The sequence below is a fragment of the Camelus bactrianus genome, chromosome 8 (assembly GCF_048773025.1).
Source record: "Camelus bactrianus isolate YW-2024 breed Bactrian camel chromosome 8, ASM4877302v1, whole genome shotgun sequence".
NCBI classification, from domain to species: Eukaryota; Metazoa; Chordata; class Mammalia; order Artiodactyla; family Camelidae; genus Camelus; species Camelus bactrianus.
Window position 1 is genome coordinate 6038395 of NC_133546.1, and position 14134 is coordinate 6052528.

General features: G+C 41.6%; 1 protein-coding gene across 3 annotated transcripts in view; it reads left to right on the forward strand.

The window, feature by feature from the left end:
• PRKN (parkin RBR E3 ubiquitin protein ligase) overlaps positions 1-14134 on the forward strand; it is a 1163425-nt gene that overhangs the window by 759306 nt on the left and 389985 nt on the right. The window lies entirely within an intron of this gene.

The window sequence follows — 14134 nt, forward strand, 5'->3', positions numbered from 1 at the left end:
GGTCTGGGGCTCCGCGGCCAATGTTGATTATTGGAATAACTAAAAGCCACGGGAAGTCATGGAATCTGGGATGTTCCTGGGGGCACTGTCCAGCAGGTGTGCGTGACAGAACACAGGGGAGTTAGTTATTGGAAAAATGTAAAAATGTTTCACATCTACAGCTCAATAAGCGAAAACTCCTTTATCAAACCAGTGACACTGTAATGTCATGCTCTCCGGGGCTCTCTCCCGACCACCTTCCCTCCTAATTTTATACACATCAGCTCCCAGGGCTGTAATCATCACCTCTGGCTGGTGGGTCTCCAGGGCGTTTTCCAGCTCTGATCTTTCTCCTGGGTTTAGGGGCCATGTCCCGAACTGATCTCCGCACACGTTCACTTGATGTAACAGAGACGTCTGACGCTCGCCAAGTCCGGGGCTGAGAGAAGCCTCCTCCCCGTGCTTCCGCTCCTGCTGCTCCTCCAGCTGGTTCCATCCTGCTTCAGCAAATGTCACCAGCGTGACTCAGGCCGGGCAGCGTGGTGTTCGGGAGTCCAAGCAAGGTGGGTGCTGGCGCCGGCTCCGTCACCGCCCAGCTCTGGGCCGGGGAGTCTGACTCCCCTCCCAGCCTCTGCATCCTCACCTGCCCTTCTCCGTGGCAGGTGTTTCGCTGTGCTGTCGCTGTGGGAGGGACAGGGGAGTCATCCAGCCGTTCCCCCAACACATCTTTTTGAACTCGTCCTACAAACAAGGCTGAGTGTGAGGTGGTGAGATTGCAGAAGAGGAAACACAGAAGTGGGCCCTGCCCTCCCGAGGCTTGTCGAGTTCAGCGGGTTAAATAAATAATGCAGAAAAAGCACTTAGCAGGGGAGCTGGCGCAGGAGCACGCAATAAATGTTTAAAAGGAGAAGCTAGACATAGTGCTTGACCCGCCTTTCTGCCTCAGGCTAATTAACCTCTGAATCCTCTCGGCTCTCCTTCCCCGACATCTCTGATCTCTCCGGTATCAGTGCCCTGCTTGAAGACACTGTCCCCCCACAGCCTCCCTGACTTGGGCAGCCCTGACACAGACCCCGGGGTCGCCAGTGCCTCTCTTGTCCCTTGTTCTATGTCCCCCGCTAGGCCCAGCGCCTGGCACATTACAGGAGATCAAGAATTACGAGTTGGACACATGATGGAACTGTATTTTAGAATTTTTATTAATGTGCTATTTTAGTATCAGTTTCATTATCATTTAATTTAGGCTCTAGGTGAAGCTTTTGAGTTAAATTTGTTTAGAAAGTGCAGGAAAATCCCCATTTCCATATAAAATAATTTGGAAGCTGTTAGCTTTATAACAGTGGTCCCTTGGATTTGGGGACATGATCTTGAGGCTTCCTAAAAATGGAGAAATCTACAACCGTCAGTAAAAAAGGGGAAGAGCTCAGTAGGAGACATGCAAGTGCTCTGTGGTCCCACGTGTCCTCTGTCTGTCCACGCCTCTCTGGCTGCACCGGTTAGTTCAGACCAGGAGGCTGGGACTTCTCTCCCAGGAGGCTGTCACAGTGTCCATGGGACTTTCCCTCCTGGCCACACTGTGATCCATTCATTACACAAAGTTAGAGGGACCTTCTAAAATATAAGTGACATCATGTCACATCCTCACTTAAAACTTTGTATGACTTCACATTGCCCAGGAGTCGAATCCTGACTGTTTAGACAAGGGCTTCACACAGCTGTTCCAGCCTTTTCTAACCTCATCTTGCCCCCCTCAACCCTCACCCGCCTTGCTTACTGTGTTCCCATCACACTGAACTTTCCTTTAATTCTCAAATGTGCCCAGCTGTTCCCGCCTAAAGGGGCTTTGCACTAGTTATTCCTCCCCTGGAGCATCAGATCTGCGCACAGCAGGTCGTCTGGGGATCCATGCAAACGTCCTCTCCCCACGCCAGCCCTGAGCACCCGGTTTATACCAGCCACCAGCCACCAGCCACCATCACGCAGTTCCATCCTGTTTTCTTGCAATTACTTTTGTCAGCTCATCAAAGTGCATTGCCCTTTTCCTTTCTATCATGTGAGTGTTGCAAGCACTGAACACTCTCTGGATGAGACCAGATCAGCTTAATCAAAAGAAGTGGCCAGAATGAAGGAGATGACATTTGCAGCCTTGAAAAGCAGCATAGAAGGCTCAGCTCAGAGCCCAGCTACGGACTGCCCACCACCGAACACTGCAGCGCTGTTGACCCTGGCTCCCCGGTACTCTTCCTGCGGGCCTTCCCTGTGCGTCCCCATCCATTCAGAGACAGTCAGTCGGTCGGTCAGCTGGGGAATCAGTTAGAACATCTGCATCATTAACACGAGTCACGGGCCAGGCCCTGGGGCGACAAAAGCAGCCCCCGTGTTAGTAGAGGCAAGTCCTCGTGCAGGAGCCCCTCTCTGTAAAGGGCCACAGATCAGTTCAGGCTTTGTGATCCACTCAGCCTCTGCCATGACTGTCCACCTCTGCCTTCATAGACCAAAAGCAACTGTAGACGATATGTGAAAATGGCTGTGTTCCAATAAACCTTTATTTACAAAAGCAGGCTGAGGGCCATACTTGGCCCCCAGCTGGAGTTTGCTGACCTTTGGTCTAGAGAGAACAGAGACAATTAAACCAAAAACTGACTGCTCCGTAGGAGGGGCTGTGACAGAGAAAAGAAAAAAAAAGAAAAACGGAAATAAAAAGAAGAGAAAAGGCACTTTAAAATTAACTGTTAGTTGTTGCAAGTTACATAAGATATTTTGTTACTGTTTTTTTAGTACCCAGATACCTTTTCTGATTTTCCTTCAATATTCTGGCTCAGAGCCTTTCTCGCAATGTGTCTTCCAGGAAGCAAAATCTCCAGAAGCCCCCAGATTCTTAGCCTTGCGAGCAGCATGTGTGTTAGTTCAAGAGGTGTAAAGCTGGACTTTGAAATGTCTTTCGCACATTGTTTCAAGGAAGGTCTAAGTTCCACCAGCTTACAGGAAGGAGAAATGTTGTGGTCGTACCCACTGAAGAGTCTACAATCCCAGTAGCCAAGAGGTCTTTGGGGACTGCTGGAGCTAGCCTGCCACTTCACACGTTCTCGTTTACAGACCTGGCTTCCGAGGCCAGTGTGCGGCGCCCCGCCACGCAGCCTCCCAGGGTTCTCCCCAGCCTCCCCCCACCTCCGCTGACGTCTGCAGGATTCCTTGTCTAGGTTTTAAGCGTGAATTCATATAGATGTGCATTTCTCTATCATGTTGATTTTTATTATTTTTAGGGAAACATTTTATCATGCTGCACATTGCTTTCCTGGCTATATGTCAAACAAAAAACTAAATTAGGAAAATAATTTTATCTACTCTGCTCCACAAATTCTTAAATCATGTTACTATTTTAATCCTGAGTCCCTCTAATACCTCAGAAATTTCACAGTACCTCCTCTTTCTGAGACATTTTCATTATAACACTGTTTTAAGACGTCTGCAATTGTTTATTAAGTTGATTTTTCTTTTCTGACTACTCTGCTTCAGAGGACCTGGTTCTTACTGTTTCTCTGATAAAAAGAATGAAAGACCCAGCATTCTATGAACATTCATTTCATTCCGTTATTTTAAGAATGAATGAAAGGGTAATGAGAACTCCTCTGTGCAAGATTTTTGTGACCTAGCAGCAAAAATGTATCATTTTTAAACTACTCTGTGTCAGTAATAGTTTCTTATGTTAAATACTTAATATTTGTAGCCACTGGACTGACTCTTAGCACATTAATATTTCCTATCATGAGATTGTGGGCTACACTCGAACAGTTTATTTCACGGTGGGGTTCTTATCTAAACAAGATCTGTCTTCATATCTTTCTCAATTTAGCACAGTGCTGCTGCAATGGGTCTCGGCATTATCTGCTTCCAGCTGTTTTTCACAAAAGTAAAAACAAAGACAAGATGTACGCATGAGTTGGTATGTGTTATAAACAGCATCCCCAATGGCTGAATAGTTGTGCCGCACAACGGCTCTATCTATGCAAAGGATGTGACCTAGAAAGTATTTTGTGTTGAATTGGGTTTCAGCTTCCTCTAGCCGTACACAGTGACAGTTTGCATGGGATGTGCTCGGATATTACAACTCAGAAGCGCTTAACTCATGAATATAATTTTGAGCATCCTTAGACTTTTTTAAATACAATTTTGAGAATTGAAATTAATTCTATTAGTTGGGAGATAGGAAAGAAATGTGATCATTTTTCATGAGATGCGTTTTCCTCCCATGGGCTAAATACCCTTTGAAATTTTTAAATTTCATTTTGTTACATGCCATAATTATTTCATTATAAGTTACATGCTATTTACAATTATTTATCAGCATCTGTTTAGTAGTATAAATACCTTAGCAAGAAAAGTTGGGGCTGTTGCTGGTAAACCAAATCATTGTAATGAATTACTGCTAAAAAGGGTTGACCTCCTTGCTTTTAAAAATTTAACTTACTTAAAAAAAAAAAAGAAAAGATGTTTATAAGAGGTGTCACTATATTGAAATGTTTATGATCTAAAACTTCTAGACGTTAATGGGTTATACTTGGGTTTAACCCGTCAATAGTAATTCTATTTAGAAATACAGTATATAAGCTATACTAATGTGAAATAATATCCCCAAAGGTTGACACCATCTGTAAGAAAACAGCACTCCATTAATTCCCTCTTGTAACTATTGCCTCTTTTTTTTTTTTTTTTTTTGCACAGCCTACTTATTGTTAATGGTTCAAAGCAACCTAACTCAGCTACACTTCAGGTATTTCATAAACCTAAAACATAGACTTATATTGTGTGGCTTGTAGAAACAGTATCATAACTTTTTAGTTTCATTTTTAATTTCTGGAGAAACTCAGAACTTTGATAGAGGCTGAGGGGGTAGTATGAAATTACATGACATAGTTCCCCAACCTTAACCAATTTTTTTCTATTTTAAGTGGTTTTTTTTACATGTTTTTTTCACTTCCCTCTAGTTTCTTGGTCAGACTAACTCATTCTTGCTTGTTAGGTCTTAGTTTATATTTTCCTTTTTCAAGAAACATTCTCTGTCCGATCAACACTGGGTTAAGTTGCCTCTCATTAGTTCTCCCAAAGTGCCCAGACTTCTTACCCCACTATCAGATGGAATCCCTTGAGGACAAGAACTGCGTACCCCCTCCCCACTCTGAGCAAAGGCACCAGCACGTAGGAGCTTCCTGATTACTGTATGCTGAATTCGAGTTGGTGAGCCTGACCGAGGCTCATCAAGGTGGTCAGGAACAATGTGAATGATGCACAACAGAATACTAAGTAGGACCTAAGATGACCCCTTGTAAACAAGCACCCCAGGAAATTAGGAAGGGAGTGGGAGACCCCGTGTCAGCTAGGGTCCTACTGAGCAAAGCTTCCTGGAAGAGACTGGACTGGAGCTGAACCTTGACAATTTTTCTGGAAAATGAAGACAAGTAGAAGAATCCTACATGTAGAGACAAGAGCATAAGGGGAGAGGTGGTTCAGAAGCTGTGAAGAGACTGACCTGAGAGAAACAGAAGGATCTGTGAAAGGCAGTGTAGGAGGCACATGTCATGGGGTGAGTCCAGCCTACGGAGGGCTGTGACAGACAGAAGCAAGACCGGGGTCGTGATCCATTGGCACTGAGTAATTAATTCATAGTTTTGGCCAAGACCTGCCGTCATGAAAGCTACTTTAGAATAATATTGCTGAGGTGTGCTGATTGAACTGGGTTAGGGGCTGATGGTGGGAGTGAGAAAGAGAAGATAACGTGGGTGCTGATTTTGGTTTTGGTCAAAATGATGCTAATGAGTTCAGAGAATTCAAACTATACCAACACAACAATGTAACCCATTTTCTTTAGGAAGCCTTATATTTTTACTACTCTGAATCTTTACTTAACAATTTTCATAGTTTCATCTTTGTAGACTCAAAATCAGTAAGTATATACTGAGAAATATGTCTGAAACAGAAAAAGCGGCTGTTACTTGAAATTTTCAAATTTCTCTACGTGACAGTACATAGAACAGGTTAACATGTCAAAACAGAGATCTAGTTAGCCTGACAGAGAGCTTTTAAATGAAGGGGACCCTGGGGCTCCCCAGCAAAATGCCAACATAGAGCAGTTGCTCTGGATACACGAGGTCAAGGTTTTGTCCCTATGCAGAAACTACGCCCATGGAACTGTAAGGTACTCCATCATGAGCACATACATGAATATGTTGGTCAGTATTATAACCACAGGATACACAAAATCAAGTTATGTTTTCCAGAAATAAAATTGTACATTAATGACAGGAGGGTTTGCAGAGTATTGATCAGTGAGATCAAACTTTGCAACAAATGCTGAGGTGACAAATTCTCTTTTTATTGAAGTGTAGTCAGTTACAATGTGTCATTTTCTGGTGTACAGCATAATGTCCCAGTCTTACATACATATATTTGTTTTCATATTCTTACAAATTCTCCTGTAACCTTTAGTGCTACAGATGGAATATAGATTACTGAATTAGGATTAAAGAGGGAAAGAGAATTTTGTCAACTAGAAAAGGGGACAGGCAGTTTATATTTTCTTAATCATTTTTTGTATAACCTATTTACTATATCATTTTGTATATTATTGTATTTAAAGCCTTTATCAACAAGGGAAGCCATTTAGTTTGTTCAGTATCTTCTCTCTACATGGACTGAATGCCCTGAGGCATGATCTGTCTTGGAACCCCTTCCATCTGTCTTGGAACCCAGGCCACCAAGTCGGGGGGTCTCTAAGTTCATCCCTATGGTAGCATTTACTCCACTAAGACTTTTTTACCTTCGACCCTATGGGGCTATGACCTCCTAAGGCGAAGGACCACGTCTTGTTCACCTTTATGTGCCTGGCATGTAGTGGTTGTTCCAAAGTATTGGCAGAATGGATGAATGAAAGTGATTCAAAAATGTAAACCTAAGTGTCTTCATCTTAGATACGCTGTATCCACTGAAATGCTGGGACCTCCACAAGTAAGCTTACAGAGTGTGTTTGTGTGTGTAGCAGAGCAGACTGGATAAAGCAGTGAGAGCATGAGCAGAGGAGGCAAGAACAAGCTGGAAGAGGTCATTAATGAGCTGATTCAGGATCTGCCAGAGCCTTAATAGGATTCTGATTCCAAGCAGACTGACGGGCAAACGCACTTACTTCAAGACTTTAACTCGGCTACTGGAAGGAATTTTGAAGGTCATTCAACTGTTGAGGCTTATTTTAATTTCTAAAGGCTGAGTCTATCAATTAGTACCTTGGCTCGGGGCCTCTGCAGTGACTGGGATTGCTCACTTGGCTAACTCAGATAATGAACTCGTGTGACATGTGTGGGCTGAATGTTATCTCCAGCATGTCTGCAGGTGGGCGCCATGTTGGAGACTTCTTTGTTGGTGGTGGTTTGGGGCAATTAGTAGGTAATGTGCAAAATATAGATTAAATGAAAATGCATTTGGTTTCTGAAATTTCAGTCATTTATTTATTGTTTATAAGCTATCTCTAACTAAAAGGGATTTAAAGTGACAGTTGTTACGAAGATAAATTCAAGTTATTTAATGATGTAGCTTTTTCTCTCTAATTATTTTTATCTAATCAAATGCTTTAGTAAACTCCCAGGAGTGATAGTTGTTCATGTAGAGACTTGGAAGAGAGCTTTGAGAGATTGCTAACTGGGGCGTAACATCTGTGTTACTGCCGCACAAACTAAATACTGTAGAAATGTGTGAATTTTCAAGGGTCAAGTGTCAGCTAAATTTAAGAGCTAACTTGCCCCCTCCAGGGAGGAAATTACATTTTTTTTAATCTTCTCAATGATTTTGTATTTAACGTTTTTATTCTAATTTTCATTGCCGTTCATTTTATTTCAGATTCTACTATCCCTAAATATATATTTCTATTTCATTTTGCTTTTCACCAGGGTGAATGAGGAAACCAGCTACACTGTATAACTCCGCATCCGCCTTCCATGCTCTGTGCTTTTCAACCTCATGTCGCCCCTTGACCTGGAATGTTTTCTCTGTCTCCTGCACTGGAATCGCTTTCCTCCTGCAGATGCCAGTACTTTCATGAATTATCTTCTAATGTGCTAACTTAATATGATCTCCTCCTTCTCTGAGCCTGTGTTAGTTATTTATTGCTGCATTAAAAAAAAAAAATCCCCAAACTTACTGACTTAAGACCACAGGAAGTGTTACCTTGCCCGGTTCCAGTGGGCCGGGGATCTGGGAGCGGCTTTGCTGGATGGTGCTTGCTCCAGGTATCTCGTGAAGTTCTAGTCCAGGTGCCAGCGAGGTCTGTCGTCACCTACGGGCTTGTCTTGGGCTGGAGGCTCTGATTCAGGTGATTGACTTAGGTGGCAGCCAGGTCCGTGCTGGCTGTTGGCAAGAGGCCTCAGTTCCTTGCCAAGTGAATTTCTCCAGAGGCTGCTTGAGTGTCCTGACAACATGGCAGTTCCTTTTCTGCCAGCAAGTGACCAGGAGAGAGCACAGGCGGAGGCTGAAGTGCCTCCTGATCTAGTCCTGGAATTTCACTCTTTGGTATTTCTACGTTTTCTGATGGATTAAGGAGGTCACATAACATGAAAGGAAACTACACAGAAGTAGGAATACCAGGGGGTGGGGATCTTTGGAGAACTTCCTGGAGGCTGCTTACCACAGAGACTACTAATATTGTCTGTGTCTCTAACGGTTGATGTGTTCTGCCTTGTATTACATTTCTGTGTGTCCCTTTTCCCACTCACTCTATTTGGTCTCTATTTTCTTTAGAATTTAGACTTGCTTCCTTAGCTTTACATATCCTGAAATTTGGGGCACTTGGCATTCAGTAAATGTTACATCTCAGTTGAAAAGTTGGAACCACAGCCCCTCTCTTAATGGGTATAAATGAAGATGTATGTGTAGGAAGCAGACAGACAGAAATAGATTTTGGCAGAAAAAGGTTCTGTAAAGGAGAGTAAATGTGTGTGTGTGTGTGTGTGTGTGTGAGAGAGAGAGAGACAGAGACAGAACAAAAGAGATAAAGAGAAGCTTAAACTGCATGTTTTATCAGATAAATATGAACAATTGATACTATTTTGTAAATTCTAGAAAACTAATTATACAAAAGTGGGAATGTTTGCATGGCTGTGGAACAGCTCTCTGCTTTATGCAATGTATACGAATGACTTGCCACATTTTTTTGCTAAGACTCCATCAGCTGTGCCTAATACTCTGTGAATAAAGGGTCTTTGGGTAACTCCTTTAATAAAAGCAGGCACATCACTGCTTACAAACAACTTTTCAGTGTGTCAAGTACGGCATTTAGAATTCCTTTTACATGTGATTGAGAACTTTATTTAACCTTTGATTAACTGCTCTATAACCTGGCTCATTGGGGTTTTCTAGATTCATCAATTAACATTTATGTATAATCGGAGCAAAGGGCACAGAGGAATGTCACAAGGAAAAGGACCCAGGAGAAGACAGGTTCTGACAGGTCCTCCTCAGAAATGTCACTCTTTTATTTTTATATATATATATATATATATATATATATATATATATATATAGTAATTGAAGTATAATCAGTTTACAATGTTGCATCAATTTCTGGTGCACAGCCTAATGCTTCAGTCATACATGAACATACATATATTTGTATTCATTTTCTTTTTGACTATAAGTTACTACAAAATATTGAATATAGTTCCCTGTGCTATACAGTATAAACTTGTTGTTTATCCATTATATATATAGTACTTAGTATCTGCAAATCTCAAACTCCCAATTTATCCCTTCCCATCCTGGTAACCATAAGTTTGTTTTCTATGTCCGTGAGTCTGTTTCTATTTTTAAATAAGTTAATGTGTCTTTTTCCCCCCACATTTGGTGCTATCATATGGTCTTACTTCACTTAGAATGACAATCTCCAGGGCCATCCATGTTACTGCAAATGGCATTATTTTATTATTTTTTATGGCTAAGTAGTATTCCATTGTATAAATATACCACAGCTTCTTTATCCAGTCACCTGTTGGTGGACATTTAGGTTGTTTCCATGCCTTAGCTATTGTAAATAGTGCTGCTATGAACATGGAGGTGCATGTATCTTTTTGAATTAGAGCTCCCTGCAGATATATGCCCAGGAGTGGGATTGCCGGATTACATGGTAAGTCTATTTTCAGTCTTTTGAGGAATCTCCATACTGTTTTCCACAGTGGCTGCACCAAACTTCATTCCCACCAGCAGTGTAGGAGGGTTCCCTTTTCTCCACAGCCTCCCCAGCATTTATTGTTTGTGGCCTTTTTAATCATGGCCATTCTGACTGGTGTGAGGTGATACCTCATTGTAGTTTTGATTTGCATTTCTCTGATCATTAGCAAAATTGAGCATTTTTTTCATGTTCCTGTTGGCCATTTGTATGTCTTCACTGGAGAACTGCTGGCTTAGAAGTGTCACTCTTATTCATTTTCATATCCCCATTTCTAGAACCATCAGCACAGCATAGTTCAATTCCTTAGTAACTCCTAAGTTATTAAAATGACCTCCAAAGACTTTTCACAGTTTCTAATTTCTTTCCCTTCAGACTTTCCTTGGAATTAAAGTTAGCAAAACATCACTCCCTTCCCGTGCTCACATGTCTTCAGCAGATTCCCATGATCTGAGGTTATATACTATGTTTGCCTGCAAGAATCCCCCCACTCTCCCCAACCAGAAGCTGCTCTGTGTCCAACCCTTTTCATCTCTCCTGACACTCTTTTCCTGGTACATCCTCTCAGTCAGCCTAACTAGTTACTTTCCTGTTCCAAGAATTCTTTTCCATGTCTGAGTTCTCTCCCTTGCCCAGAAACCATGTTTCTCCAGTGGCCCAACATCAGTTCTCCCATTGCCTTAAATTCAGCTCAGGTTGCCCAGGGGAGCCATCCTGACTCATACTTCCCTCCTCTCCTAACTCTTACGGCACTGGAGTTTGGTGACTTCATGTATTTCCTTGTAATGCTTGTTCCACGTGCACGTTGTGTCCACTAGCTATGCCCTCGGATTGTGTGTATGTGAGTGTTTCCTAGTGCTTGAACCAGTTGTGACTATACAGTTTTTACTTACTCGCCCGGTGCTACATTGTACATGTATTAAATACATGATTACTTTAGCCAAGTAGATGCTTAATAAGTAATTGAGTGAAAATGTGGGAATGGGAGCAGAGAAATTATAAAGTAAAAACATCCCATTCATGTATCGACTGGTACAATCAGTAACTGTTGATAATGTAACCATTGTGTGCTCAACCCTGTATATCATGAGGAGGTCTGGCTCATGAAAGGAATAAACAAGAATGACCTCTATCATTTCATGACTTTTCATTTAATATTCACTTGGAATAGAAGTGAAGGTAATATCTGAAGCACATTGAGGGTAGACCTGATGGATAAAAGGTGAAGAGAAAGGGAAGAACCAGTAAAGGATGGGGCTCCAGAGAAAGTTCTGCAGAGATCTCAGTCTTGAATTGGACCTTAAAATTTGGAGTTTTCAGTTGAATATAAATATATTTGAATATACTGTTCTGCAGGAATGCTTGACAAGGAGCATGAGTCTAAGGGCCAAGGAACTAGAAGTATGCCAGGATGGGTGAGGACCATGCCGACAGAGTGGGTGGAGGCGGAGGGAGGAACATGATGAGTAGTAGAGTGGGCGGGGGTGTTATTTCAAGAGGGTGAAATGGAAAAAAAAATGTGAAGTTTCTAGCAACGTCCCCAACTCAAAGTAAGTGTTCATCAGTACTAGGATTTCCGCCTTTCTTCTTTTATCTAGGACTTGGGAAATTAATTATGTTGTCCCTCTGGCCATGAAATGATTTTTACTCATTTCATTTTCTCAGATGCTTAATCTCATGACCTTTCTGTGAGTGTCATGTTTATCACTCACTTCACTTTTTCATAAATACTAAGAATAGTCTTAAAAGGTGAACAATCTTACCTCATAACCATGTCAAGAAATCAACTAACAATTCTACATGAAAAACAGGCATGTACTGTCTCTGTCTCCATCTTTATCATTATCTATGTATCTATCAACATGTACATGTATCTATTCTATTTCCCTCTCTACATATACTTATAAAAATATGTGTTCACATGCATATATACATATGTGCATATATACATAAGCACACATATATGCACATACATATACATGCATTGATATATAAATGTAATAAATATATATACTAAAAGATCTCGAGTCCTGATCACGAGGTACTTCGTAAGCCATAACTTTAAATAGCAAACTCCATTTGCCATTCAGATTGCATAGGGGCAGATCAGGAGGTGTCCAGGGAACCACCTCGGTGCCCTATGACTTCTTCCCGGACCCCGTGTGTGTAACAGCAGCTCTTGCTCTTCCTGATGGTTAGGACCGATTACCCTTGTTCATATGGTCAGTTTTCCTTCCTGCCTCTAGTCCAGTTTAAGGAGGCTGAAGTGAACTGGTGCCACTGTAGCTTAATTTTCAGTAAGACTCTTCCTGTGGCCCCTGGAGAGCGTGCTTCACTCTGGGAACCAGAGCCTCTGGTCCCAGAGAGCCTGTGATTATGTCATTCTTAGTGAGGGGAGGGCAAGATGACTAGTGTCCTTTATTTTGTTAAGCGTGTCCCTCCATGACCCAAACACTGGACCTCTGAAGCCTTCCCTGATGCGGGTGGCCCCTGAATCTGCATAGGGTTTGTCTCACACCGTGGCCTCCAGTTCTCACCATTTCTTGCTGATCTGTTCCAAACAGCAGGATATAATCAGTAAAGCAGAGCACCTGACGTTCTGTGGATGGTCTAGATGGTATAAGTTCTTTGGGGCTATATTTTAATTATAAAGGCAAAACTATAAATGTGTACTGTTGTCCAAACATAAAAGAGAACTCTTTTTACTTTCCCTTCTATTAATAGGGATAAAAACGAACACATTTGCTGGCCCAGTGGCGACGTACCACGTGCCTCGCCGTCTCTCTGGGACACTGGGGCAGTATCCACAGTCCCTACTGACTGCTTTGGCTTTTATATGGTTTTTTTCCTTCTCCTACAGGGTAATTGCTAAGCTTTCTTTTAACCTTCGTATATATAGGACCATTTTTATAAATGTTCTTATATTTTCTCCAGTGTTTCTATGTGTTGATAGCAGATTAAGGATCTTTAAAGGCTAAGTCAACCATGTTGCTAAAATCTGAGTGAAGAACATTTTTCACAGAACTTAGCTCTGAGAGAAGAAGGTAAAACATAGCAGCTCCGTAGGTTCACACGGAGTGAACACAGTGTGTGTGCGTGCCCGACTCTTCTGTTAGACGTAGGAAAGCATTTTATCTTATCATCTTCAAGGGGGAAGCTGTTAGAAGGGAAGAGGCTGAAGGTTCAGAACACAGTCAACACCTAATTGAAAAAGGCCCTGGGAATGGAAATGGCCCTGAAAGGATGTCAGTAGGTTCAGAGATGGGAAATGGAAGCACATAAAAACCTCAGGGACACTCTTAACTCAGATTAAGTTGACCACCCGCCTGTGGATCCAACACATTAAAATACCACGTTTTATTTTTTTTCTTTCCATTTTGTTTTGTATTATATATTGCTTGGAAATAAGTGGGAAAACAGAATTTTGAAAATCTTTTCATTGTTAAGAAATTGTCTTCTACTAATGTTAATGTTTAATATCAGTTTTTCTAGGGAAAAAGCTTTTGAAGAGCTCTTGTATCTGTTAAGAATTGGGTATGAAATGAAAACTATTTTGTATTCTGTTATCAGTACATAGAAAATAGACTTATCTAGATAAATTACAATGACTTTCTTACTATTAAAATTGCCTTGGGGCTGATCTCAAATTAATATATTTATTTTGTCTCCTTTTTGTCATAAACTCATATGGTTCATTTACTAGCAAAAATACATGGTTATTCAGGCAATATTTTTTCTACAAAGTGTTTTAAGGAAGTCTAAAATTGGGGGAACTTGTGTATATTGATTTATTAGTACTCTCCTAAACTTACTTTAAGACATTGAACATTTGGGTGTGATGGGGGCAGCATAAGAGGTGGAATCCTGCAGTAGAAGCGTCTTGGCTGTTAATCTTTTCTTTCTGCTCTTCTCTTTGCCAGTGAAATATGAATGACTGTTTAACATACTTTA